We start from the raw sequence: 12624 nt of genomic DNA on the forward strand, positions 1-12624 counted from the left end.
ACTGGCCCCCAGCTGATGAAGCTGCACCAGTAGTGGCTTACGGTGTGGCATTTTGCTGCATGTCCTCATCTACTCTGAATGGCAAAAGCTTGTTTATAGGCAGAGCCATGCCTGGAGCCTGACACCCTTATCCCCTAATGGAGGATCAGTGGGCTGATGATGAGCTTTGATTAGAATAAAAGAGTGTGGAGAGCATGCTAAGTGACTGGGTTACGTCGGCTAAATCAACAGCTTAAGCAGTTCAGCTTCTAGAGCTTAAAGATGTACATTTACAACAGCAGTGCTGGCAACCAGCATACAAGAGAAGGAGGAACACTTTCGTTTTACTCTTTCTGTCTTTTATGTCTCAGATTTAGGGAGGGTTGGTCCAAAGCGCAACAGAAACGTCAAATAAACCAGTCCGTTTTTATCCTATTGATCAAATCCCTATAAAATGTCCAAGTGCTCTATGTCTCACAGCAAAAGGTCATTTGGAAAATCTTCAAGATATTTAATAGGGGTGGTGCAAAGGCACAGTCTTTGTGCCTGTTCTTGGCATCCCCGAGCTGTAAAACTGCACTGAGGCCAAAGACACAGTGATGGTCCAGATCTTAATGTTCTCACCCTGCAGAAACGGCAACTGTTGTTGCAATAACTCTGCCAAACCAGTCAGAGTGCTGGGACAATTAATCAGTGTTATGCTTGGGGACTTTACCCCATGTCCGTAATTACAAATTTGACCCAGGAAACACCTGCAGAGAACCAATAACCTTCTGACCTCATTATTTTTCTCACTGCACTGTCCAAATAAAACCCAGGCACCAATTTGTTTGATGCATCGATATTTATTAGGAGAGAGAGCTCCTACCATTCCACCACCTTCCCACTTCATATTTTAAAGTGTCCCAGTGTCTACAAACCTGGAATGGTTTGGCCGTAAATTACTCTCCCGAGATTTCCAAGAACAGTGCATTCTACTCGGAGAATCAGTTTACTGTTTCTCATAAGATTCTGAGTCTTTCTATATGTATGGACCTTCTGTGCTTTCAGCAATTCAGGCAGCAGATTGCATTGTTGTAAGCCCAAGCAGAAGAACGCAGTATTTTCGCACCACTAAACCAAATCACGGCTGTGTGGCATGCCCTATAGTCTTTCATTGGGTCTCTTTGCCGTGGAACATCTGAGCTTTGAAATATCGTGTTTCAGCTTCAGAAGCATTGTTTCTTTCCATTCCATTCTCATTAAAATGCTCTCAGCCTCTCCCAGCATGCAGCAGTCTCCAGGCTGCCAGTGTGTTGATTAATTAATTTCAAGATACAGGTCTTCCAGGTGAATTAACCTGGAAGGATAAACATACTGATGATTGGATTTTGTTTGTCTCGCGCTACTACACCATGTAACTACATGCGCCCCAAGGCATTCTTTTACTCTCATTTTTAAATATGAGCCTCAGAAAATGTTTGTGGCAGGTTGCACTTTTAGCTGACAAAACACTCTTCAGTCTGTGGAAGGCAATAGAAATTTACAGGGAAAATGTTTCAGCATCGCTCCTTGGAATATGAATAAAGTATGGGTGTATTTGCCTTGCCTCTTTTAATCCTGAATAAAACGGTCTACTTCAAGTGAAAAAATTAGTTTATTATAAGCTAATTCCACAAAACCAAATTTATGGAAAGCTACTGTAGCTTGTCCATAGTCATTAACAATGCAAGTGTTCTTAAATGAGTATTCTGTATTAAAATCATAATTGGTCATTTTTTGTTGTGAAGTGAGTTTAGAGGGATTTTCCATTAAGATAACACTAAATAGGTGGTGTGTTTGGCTAAAGTAACTTTTTACGAAGGTTTTTTTCCCCCCATCCTTATACTGAAGATGCCACATATCATGCCCCTTTACCTGTTAGACCTAATCTCATTTTGTCCAGCTACAGTGTCTGGGGAATATTGACTTCATCAAACAAACTGAGTTTATGGTAGATAATCACATAATAAATTATAGATTTTGTATGATATTCTTCTTTAAATCAAGGGATTACAGACATAAGATAGCTGTAAACAGACAAACTATGCACAAAGATCTCTTAGTGCAAGAGATATCATAGTCGCAACTCTTAAACAACTCTTTCACTCTCTTACACTCACTCACTCACTCACTCACTCACTCACTCACACATACATACAAACATGCACATTTATGAAGGAATAATGTCAAATATGTGTTTATTTCAAATTTAGGGATATTCCCATGAGCCTTGATGAATGAGATTCATTTGACCGTATACTGGTCTTTGCTGTTCCTGTGTAGCTGAGAGTCTGAAGCATTAATTCGTCAGTCTGATGACTGCAAGCTTCTTGGAAGTGCTCTGTTACATGACTCACTCCAAAAATGGCTGCTAAATTCGTTTAACTCTTTTGACAGTTATTGTGTACTTTGACATGCAGAGGAGTAATGCTAACAAAACCCTTTGTCCCAGCATTCCTTTGTTAACGTTATTTGGACATGATGAACGCTACAGCTTTCAGCCACACTAAATGTTCATATGCGTAGATCCAAACTCGAGCTATGTTTGGCACTAAATGTCCATGACAGAACAACAGTAACCACGCCACGAGTTTTACTCAACTTTACCCCTTTACAGTGACATGCGCTACTTATCGGTCACATCGTCAGCTGTATCTGGCTTTAAAGCGATTCCTCACCTTGGCTCCACAGACATGTAACCTGCTGTGTGTGTTAATGTATACTGTACCTCTTTCCTTCCCCATTAAACGGACCTCTTCACGCTCCAGTTGGCAAATGTCACAGATCTTGAATGTGTCAAATTAAATTGTATGGTGCAGGTGTTCCTGCTCTGTTGAATGTGACCCTTGCAGGGACTTGCACCTGAGTGCCAGTAATTGGACAGCCACACTGTCTATCATAGAAACGGCATGGCCAAACAAGATCTGACCATAGTTTCACAGGTCGTCAGCCATGATTGACAGGCAGGTCATATTTGATTTACCACAGACCACTAAGCGCATTTTTCAGAACTGGTGTGTTTAGAGTGGTTGAAGCTGTTCTTTATATGATTATTTTTCATTGACTTAGGCTAAGCTGGTTACCATGGGCAACCTGTATCACATGGGACCCCTGATGGAACTATTAGAGTGTGAGATGCCTTTGGCACTAAGGCAACACACACACACACACACACACACACACACACACACACACACACCCACACTGAAAAAAAAACAATTTTGAATGCTTTGCTCTGCCTCTGTGTGTGCTGTTGCTAAAACAGTTTTTTTTTCATATCTGAATCACTACCCATCCAGCCTCATTCCCAGGTACACACACCTTTTGCATGCACAAACACACAAAGACACACAGAAACACACACATACCCCCACAGCCCCTCCCCACACATTTCTCTGCCTTGCCTGTGGTCAGGATGCCCTTGTTTTCTGTGTATTGTGGTCTCCCACTGTGCGACTACAGAGTAGATGAGAGAGAAAGTGGGTAAGTGAGCAAGAGCAAAGCAGTGTTAAAACAAAGTAGGAAGACAGAGTTCAAAGCACACACACTTACGTTCCCCTCCTGCTGTTGCGTATCTAATGTCATTACCAATGTACAGGGACCCTCTAAATAATGTCACTTGTGTTTACAGTCTCTATGACAAAACCAAAAAATACAGCACCCTTCCTTTGCTGCGTGCCGTTAATACCCCGAGAGCACCAAAGAAACCGTTAACCTCTGACTTCATTTTCAGTGGCGCTCATGCAAGCTTCTGTCAATTCATGCTGGAATTGTTGGCATTCGCCTCGCTGGAAGCGGACGTGCTTTGCCACGCCAGAACTGCCTTTGATCCAGGCCATTGAATAGTGGCCACACTGTTCTTTGCCGTGGCTGGTAACCGTCTCAGAACACAAGTCGGTCTCGGCTGATACACTCCTGCTTAGCAGGAGCTGTTCATGGAGCTGGATGGCGTTCCTAGGCTCCCCTTGGCGCTGCCAATTGAAATTTCTCATGGTGTACCCCACTGGACGTCATAAAGAAACACGAAAAGATTATTGTTGATGTAGAAGTGTTACGGAGTAACAAAGATGCACGGCAGACAAAGGCGGTCATTGAACGGGGCGTCGTAATCTGGGACTTCAAACTAGCCCATCCACCGACCCTTTATGCAGGCTTAAGGCTTCATTACAACCACACAGAGACCTTTTGTTGCCGTAATGACTTCTTTCATCTTTTCTGCTGTGTAAATAATAGAAAATGGATTGGTAGCAGCCCTGCTGTCAGAAGCTGCTGGGAGTATGTTAGCATTGGCAGTGGAGTCACGTCAGCCTGCTTTTGTGCTATGAAGTGTGGATGGCATAACGGGAGCTAAACCAGTGCTAGCCCAGAATGCTAACGCGAACATTCCATCACTCATACTGAGACAGGGAAAACTACTAGCGCTTGAACATAGCAAAAAAGCCCATTCTCCCTCTCCCGAGCTGCAAGTGATTACTTTTTAAAGCCGTTTTTGTCTCCCACTTGAATACGTATGGGATGCATCTGGCTTCTTGTGATGGAGGTGGGAGGGGCTAAGAGCTTTACCTGTCACTGTCAGTGAAGGACAGGTGGAGTGAGCAGATATGCTAGGAATTCATGAAGGCGCGCAGCCTGGAAACGGATGATTGCACTCCACGCTGTGGCTGACAAACAATGCCCCTGTTCTTCCTTCTTGCTGACACGCGTTAAAGGGCAAACCTGAGCAGAACTGAAGTGCACGCCACGAGTTTTGGCAAGTGGCAAGGGAGACGGTTTTTATGAGAGAACGGTTATAAGACAGGGAGGGTGAACAAGTTTTGCATTTAGACAGGCTCACAGCTGCGACTTCATCAATCACCATCAGGCCGGTTTCCGGTGCGCTGTGCCAAATGTGTGCTCTTAATGATTTATTGAAAATTTTTACACATTCAGCAAGTCATGGTGTATCAGTTAATTGCTTGAATACTTAATCTGACTAATCGACAAGCTAAATCAATGTATGCTAAATGAATTTGGAGAATACCTCATCATTTAAAGTGCACTAGTCACCAGACGAATCAAGTCTGTTTAAGCATGGCCCAAGCTCAATGCAAACTCAAGCATTCGGAATGGAATGAAAACAGAGTCTGTATGAGGTCCTCAGAGAGGGTGGGGGTGGGGGGGTAGGGTAAAAGAGAGAGAGAGTAACATGGGCTATGTCATAGATGTGCTACTGGGAAATGTAGGCTGTGTGCTCGGAGCTTGAATGAAGACAGACAGCACAATCAGCAACACTGGAAGCCCATGAGTGGGGGATGTTTCTACAGGAACTGCTGAGGGAGGGAAGTAACACCACTTCCACCTTCGTTAAAATACAACCATTACAGACCAGAGGCCCCAAGACTACATCAACCTCTTTTTGCTACATTTGCAGTTTCTACAGGCTCATTTCACACATGCGACCAATAAAATATTGGCTGCGGGACATTTGCGTGAATCTGTGAGCTCCTGAAAGTGAATCAACATTATGGAAGGAAGCTCCCTTTCTTGCTACATCTAAACAGCAAATAGTCTAACTCTTCCATAGGCAACTAATTGGGGTTTTGGCCTTAGTTTACGTTCATGTAAGTGGTGGTTTCCCACTTGCTGTATTAGGCATTTCAACAGGAAAGGAGGTGCAGTGGTGTCTGAGGTGGGGGAAGGGAGTGCTTCTTTGGGTAATGGTGTAGCACTGCCTCACACTCTTAATTATATTGACATATTCTCACATCCACTTTCTGCCTTTCTCTGCCGACAGTTCAGAATTAAAGACACCAAGCTGCAGAGAGATGCCCACCAACGTTAACATGGAGATGCAGGGTAATACTATCTACATTCATCAAACTGTCACTAGGGGTGCCGAAAATGGAGCAAGTCAATACAATAAGGCGACAATGCACATTAATCAACTCTGTTTACAAAGTGTTTCAGCGACCATCACCAGCGGAGATCACAGTTGCATGAAGCAGAGTGCTCTTTGTGGTTGGATGTTGATTTTTCAAAACCAGAGAAGAAGTTGTGCACTGGTTGCTCTTTCAGTTTCAAATTGACCCTGTCAGATCTATAAGTATCTGATTTAACGCTCGAAATTCCTAACAGGCTAAGAGAACTTTGCTATATCACTTGCTTAGAAGAGGATTCATTTCTGACTTCTGAACGTCATGTTATTCTATGGGGATAATCGGTTTGAGTTGACATAACCAAGTGCTCAGAACAGGGTTTAACACTGAAATGGATATTTAATGTACAGAAATCATCTGAGGTGGCTTACTCATCGAACACTCATAGGTTGGTAAGGAAACAACTGAAAAACCTTTTGCTATAAAAAGCAAAATGTGATGACCATTTTACTGGATTTAATAGCATGACTAATCTCATGGATTTTACTTTCTTTTTGGGTGGTGATTCAGAGGACTCATGCAAAAAACATATTAACGCGTGCGTGCCGACATATGCATTCACATAACAGACAGATACAGGTCACTTGAATTATGAATGTGAACCTTCAATATCTGAACAAAAAAAAAAATGGAATTGAACAATGTGGCTTGTAATGTGAGCGTAGCCTTTTATGTTTTTTTTCTGTGCACTTTCCAAAATAAAGAACAATTACTTTTCAGACAGGTTAGACAGTCTCCAAAAGAGGTAGTATGTGATTTCTATTTTGGATGGCACAGAGCAAAAATAAAAAGGGGAAAATAAATTGTGTATAATTCCTCTTAAATGTGAACAAAGAGACAACTGAGAAGAACTTCAGACAGTTTAAAAAAATGAATAGTGATATTTTGTCAAGTTGTCTTTTACGTAACAGTCATTTAGTTTCTCCTTTTTATTTCATGTATCATTTTTAGCCTATGCAAATACTCAGTTATTGCTGTCACAGCAGCAGACATTGATAATAATTAGACTGGGGCTTCTGGGGCCCCTACCTGATGCAGATCGATACTTTTCATTCTTTAGATCCACAAGCCATGCAGAACAGGGGGTATCAAAAGGTGACAGTGTGTTATTAATGGTATTCTATTTGATGCATCACCACTGCTTAGGTGTGATTTTATTAGAGATGTAATGCGCTTCGGCAGTTCTACTCTGTTGAGATATCTGGTTTGAGCTAACAGGAGGGGTACGAGTCATTTGTCTCAGTTTTTCATTTTTCATTTTATTCCTAATCAGCACATTCTTTGTTCCATGCTGGTCTCCTCCTTGTACAATAACACGTACTACTCAGACTGTGTGAATATGTGGGAAGTAATTGCCCACTATCTAATGTCTTGTGCTGAAGGACCTGGACATAACCACAATAAAGCGGCAGCACTCATCCCTGCCCACATGGTTTTCACAGATGTAGCCTTATAGAAAGGAGACCAAGGGGAGACGTATTTCATTTGTCTTTTCCTGCCATTTCTGGACTTCGATCTTTTACTGGAGCATTATTTAAATTTATAGGTGCAGCATTTCTTAAAAAGGAAATCTCCTCTGTATTGTAAATGACTGAACTCTGGTGCTGTAAATCTGCCAGACCTCTCCAGCACTCTTTAATCTGCTTACCCGCCAGAAGTTCAATGCTGAAAAGGCCGTCCTGCCACCAGCAGAATGAAAGGGAACGTATCCAGCACCCCAGATCAGATCCTTATGTCCAGAACAGACCAAACCCCTCATTGTAACTGGCTGTTTGATGAGGAGAAAAACACTACTCCACGCTCACTTTGATCAATTGTCTTTGGCCCAGTAACCTGATTTTGTGTCTATTTTTCTTATCAGAGGGAATGCTGATTGATGTCTGGGAGAATACCCCCCCCCCCACCCCTCACAAATTCATACCACCTCCCATGTCACTACTCTAGCGGGAGAGCAGTTTGGACAGTTTCAACTTTTTACACACATTGAAAACTTTGTGTCCTGTGTGCCTTCGGAGCAATTATGTAAATTAAGAGCATGTAAAGCCATGAAATGTCACACACACACACACACTGATGTGTTGTGATTGCGCTCTGTACGTTTTGGGGTGGAAGCGGCAAAGCAGATTTTCTGACATGAGCGTTTGACTCTGGTTGCAAGATAGTAGCTGGGGGATTGGGGGATTGGGGGGGTGGGGTGGGGCTGCGATATGGCACTTCACTGACCAAATGTCCTGCTGTGTCCACACAGCATTGGTCTGGCGCTCCGATCAATGGTAGCCAACTGCCAGCAACAGCAGACGGGGATTTCTGCTCTGTTTATTACAAAGCTCTTAACAGGAATTAGGATCAGATTTGTTAAGAACTAGCACACTTTTGGTTGTGCGTGAAGATGGAGGTAGCTATGTATGTTTTGCATTTCTTGCATTCATACAACAAAAAAGAAAAGAGTAGGTCGTTTTTAGACAATTTGGCCTTTTTTTAACCACGTTAACATGATGTTAACTCTGAGACATGTAAACTCTGAGACACCAGGCCTAGGTACAATCACAAATCACAGCTTACTCAAAGAAGAGTCACCAGGAATAGAAGCCCACAAGGACATGGTGCAGGTGAACTCACTTAACTTGCCTTTAAACAAGCTTAAAACCAAAAGAAAAACAATTATAAATGACCAGTCTGCATTTCTCTCCATTCTCTTCATCTAACTGCTCACTTCTGTAATACCCTGAGAGTGTGTTGTCTACTAACTCCATTGCCCTGTTTCCTCTGCTTATAAACTCATCATCTGACATGCGATTCCATTTAGCCAAAGTAGACTTTAGAGCAGGGGTCCTCTGTCAACCTCGGAGTTCCTCCTCTAATGAGAAGTCTTTAGTAAGAACTGAAAGACCTGACATTTGCATTCAGATAAACTCCCAGGAAGTGTGTTTGTGCACTCCCCTTGTTATTTTCTCCTCATAATTTTAAGATAAAACCCCTGTTTCTATGGCACCTACAGCGTCCTGCCAGAGAACGCTGCTGACCGATGAGCTGCAAGTGAAGAGTTCTTAAATGCATAACTCGCTCGTTTATAGTGAACCAGCCCCCTATATAAACTTCACATTAACCATCAGACGATGCCCCCCAACATCCCCCCCCTGCAGTGACCTGCCAGACTTTTAATATGAGCAAAAATGGAGGGAACTATAAATCTCGCTTTTTAACTGAGCCTTTCACGGAGGCACAGGAAGACGAACAAGTCCTCTTATTCAGTGCCTTCCAAAATGCAAATGCCCCTGGCCCTTAACACTTTTTTCCCCCTTTAGTGTGGTTCCCATGTCACAGTGTAGCGGAGAGTGGCTCAGTGGCTTCTCGCATGTGCCGCGTTGGAGATGTGGAAAACAGGAATGCGTCCCCAGAGCGGAGAAAGCACAAGTCGCCCGGACTTGCCGTGTGCAGTCTGGTGACATTATTCGCACGCTGCTGACGGTGATGAGCTTTTGTCCACATTAAAGCCTGGCATGCCGATTTCTCCCTCTCGGTGAGAAACTCTGTTGTGTAAGAAATTTGGTAGGAAACATAAGGACTTATCACTTCACAGTTTCCTTATTATACATACTAATGACTTAGGAAGATACCCTCAGTAAGTCACAGAAACCAGAAGACACGCATCCAGAATGAGTAGGCCTGTTACTTGTCTTACCAATTTGATATTTTACTGTGATGCTGCAAGGGTGGCAATAAGTGATATCCTAACACACTAGTCACTAGTGAACATTTATAACCATAGCCCTAACTGATTTAGGTGTCGTGTGCATAAGATGAAGAACACTCATGCCCTCCACACCTTTAACTTGAACGGAGAAAATGCCAACAGCAACTTGATTTTTCTGAGGTCCCTAAGTTTCCATTACAGAGTGAACTGCCACTTGCGTTTTGAGTTGAGGTGCTTCCTGGGATGGGAAACAAAACGCAGGTGCTGCTTTGCCGCCGAGGATCACGCGCCCTGTAGTCAGGAAGTGCACTGTCGCACACTCTAATGAGTGAGCGCCAGCCAAAGCGAAAGCAATTACATCCTTATCTGGGATTCTGCAAGGCCAGAGTCACCAACTTCAGAATGGAATCCACAGGCTGACTGGTTGGCTTCTGCTGGCCCAGATCCAGCCTTACCTTCGCAGCCCGTAATAAAAACGAGCTTAGCAGGACACTTCCTTTACCTTCAAAGAGCTGGATTCCCAAGCAGAATCTAATTTTATGCATTGGAAATAGTCAGGCACATTCCCTGATACATGACATCAAAGCTCCCGTGTGATCAGCGTGTGGCAGGTTGTGGCCACACACGATGCAGAATATAAGTGCATGTGTGTGAGTGTGTTTTAAACATTGGATTTTATTTTATTCCTAATAACATTTCACCCAACTGATAAAAGGCTATTGTGTAGCTAAAATAGAATTAAATATAGCATAATACACAGTATACTGTTTGTTGTTTTGTCTGCATACCTTTTCTCTTGGGGTTTAAATGTATTGTATTTTCGTGAGACAACAAAAATGAAAATCTGACAGCACAGCCAGACATAGATAGGTGTCAAATTAGGTTTTCCTGTCAGTTCATTTATTTATTTTTTTATTTTTGTTGTTTTTTAAAGACTCAGTCTCAGCAAGCTCCTGACAGCGGGTAGTTCAGTTTCCACACATATGAAAGAATTTTGTATGACACTCAGAACAATGTATTTACCCTAACATGCTTATTTTTGAGATAAAATGTCTTTTATTCAATAAGGTGAAAAGCGTAAAGCTCATAATTTTAGCATACATGAATTTTCATGAGTGCTATCTAGGGACATAACCTATTTTCTTTTCCATAACATCTATTTCCTTTCTTATTTTTCCTACTTCTTTTCTTAACCACTTTGCCAATTTTCTCTGGAGAGTGAGTACCCCAAGAGTGGGATTGTTTTGACATATTTGCATTGTTTGATGTAGTTCAACTCAAAAGCAACCAATAAAGGGTTTGACTACCCAAACTAACATTGTGGGCAACAGCTGTTGAGACCAAGCTTCAGTGACCTCTGAGATAGACAGCGACCTAGCACGCTGTTTGAGTATCTGGGTGCAAGCAAACAATCTGTTACACGTACTTGTGTGAGATCAGGCCTCACCGGGCCTTTCTTTGTTATTCTCTGAACATATGTTCCTGCAGAGCAGATTATTGGAATATTGCTCAAGTATTGCAGCATGATTTGAAGGGACTCTATTTGTCTGCACTGTTTCTCATCTTTGAAGTCTTTGTCAGCAGTACACAGCGAGCACTCACTATTCAAACAGCAGCTATTATAGTTCAGCTGCATAGGTAGGAGTGAAGTTAAATAAAAGCGTAGTCAGACGAAGACCCATCTGTCTCTTTGGTATTCACTTGAATAGTCCTGTGAGAAACTCACATTTTTTGACAGGGAGGTGTCATTTCCACAAATGGATGATCAGTGTTAATGGCAAGGAGACCCAAGCAAGAGTGCTGGCATGTGCAATGCATGTGAAGTTTGAGTATATTGAGTGAGGGTGAGTTGAAACAAACCAGTGGAACAAGGACATGCGTTTCCTTCAGCCGAGTAGCAAGTCTCCTGAGAGTGCCATTAACACCCGTTCAGCATAGCTCGCTAGAGCCGGACACAACCCCCCCCCCCCCCCACAGCCCCCCACCCGCTCGAGCACTTCTCCGGCCCTCTGACCGTCATACATTACCCATGTCCAGCACTCTCTAATTTGTTTCACACGCCATAGTTCATAGAGTAGTGGCGAATTATGGTCCCGCTGTCTATGTGATGTTTAGTATTAGTGTCTGCTTTCTAGTGGGGGGGGGGGGGGGGGGGGGGGGGGGGGCGTAAAGAATGAATTGGTTGGAGCAGAACGATTTTGCAATAAGTACATTCCAGTACAGGATAAAGGTAGAACAAAACATAGAATATTCTGTGTTGGGGTTAGGGGATGTGGGGTGGTGAGGTTAAGGTGGTGGGGTCTTGGGACAAGAACAGCTAGTTAAAGAATGGTGCAAATCTTTTTGAGAGAGCTCTGTGTGCTTGTCTGGCAATAACTCGATGCCACAGCAAACACACAAAGGGCCGCTTTTGATGCGACTTTGACAAAGGTGACACTTTAACCCCCCCCCCCCCCCCCCCCGAGCCCTGGCAGTGCTTTCAAGCCTCCAGAAAGATAACTTTCAGAACGTCTCATACGAATCAGACATACATGTCTTCCCTGAAACCCCTTTCAAGAACCACACTCTCCCTTGATGGAGACATTGGAAAGCCTTTCAAGCATGCTAAATGTGGAAACTATTTTCCATTATTGAGATGGAACAGGCCAGCCAGATTATCCAGATTTTCAAAATAGATGAATTGTGATATAGGCTGGGGCTTTTTTTTCTGTGTAATTGCAGTGTGTTAGGCAAAACAAGTATGGAATTTCACTTGAAAGTATGTCATACAATAAAATGGCTAAAGTGAACTGGTTCTGTTTTAAAGTAAAGTTGTGTGTGGATTATAAAGCTATGGGGTGGCCCAGCATCTTAAAAAGACATAAGTGGACACTTATGTGGTTCTATGGTCATGTCTTGGGGCAGCTTTAAGGAAATTGCCTGCACGTTTGGTCCGCTGGGTTCAGAGATACCAGATGTGCACTGCAGGTGCAGATTATGCACTGTCTTATGAGTCTGTGGGGGTCATTGCACTGT

General features: G+C 43.0%; 1 protein-coding gene across 8 annotated transcripts in view; it reads left to right on the forward strand.

Annotated features, from left to right (window-relative positions):
- The window catches only part of chl1b (cell adhesion molecule L1-like b), a 58413-nt gene that overhangs the window by 5295 nt on the left and 40494 nt on the right, over window positions 1-12624 (forward strand). For 2 of the 8 annotated variants that reach the window (XM_035524140.1, XM_035524143.1), the window contains exon 2: window positions 5774-5835. The exons of the other annotated variants lie outside the window; for them this stretch is intronic. The gene's annotated coding sequence lies outside the window, so the exon portion shown is untranslated. The remainder of the gene's footprint in view (window positions 1-5773; window positions 5836-12624) is intronic. 8 annotated transcript variants of the gene reach the window in all.

Source organism: Electrophorus electricus, chromosome 3 (genome assembly GCF_013358815.1).
Source record: "Electrophorus electricus isolate fEleEle1 chromosome 3, fEleEle1.pri, whole genome shotgun sequence".
NCBI lineage: Eukaryota > Metazoa > Chordata > Actinopteri > Gymnotiformes > Gymnotidae > Electrophorus > Electrophorus electricus.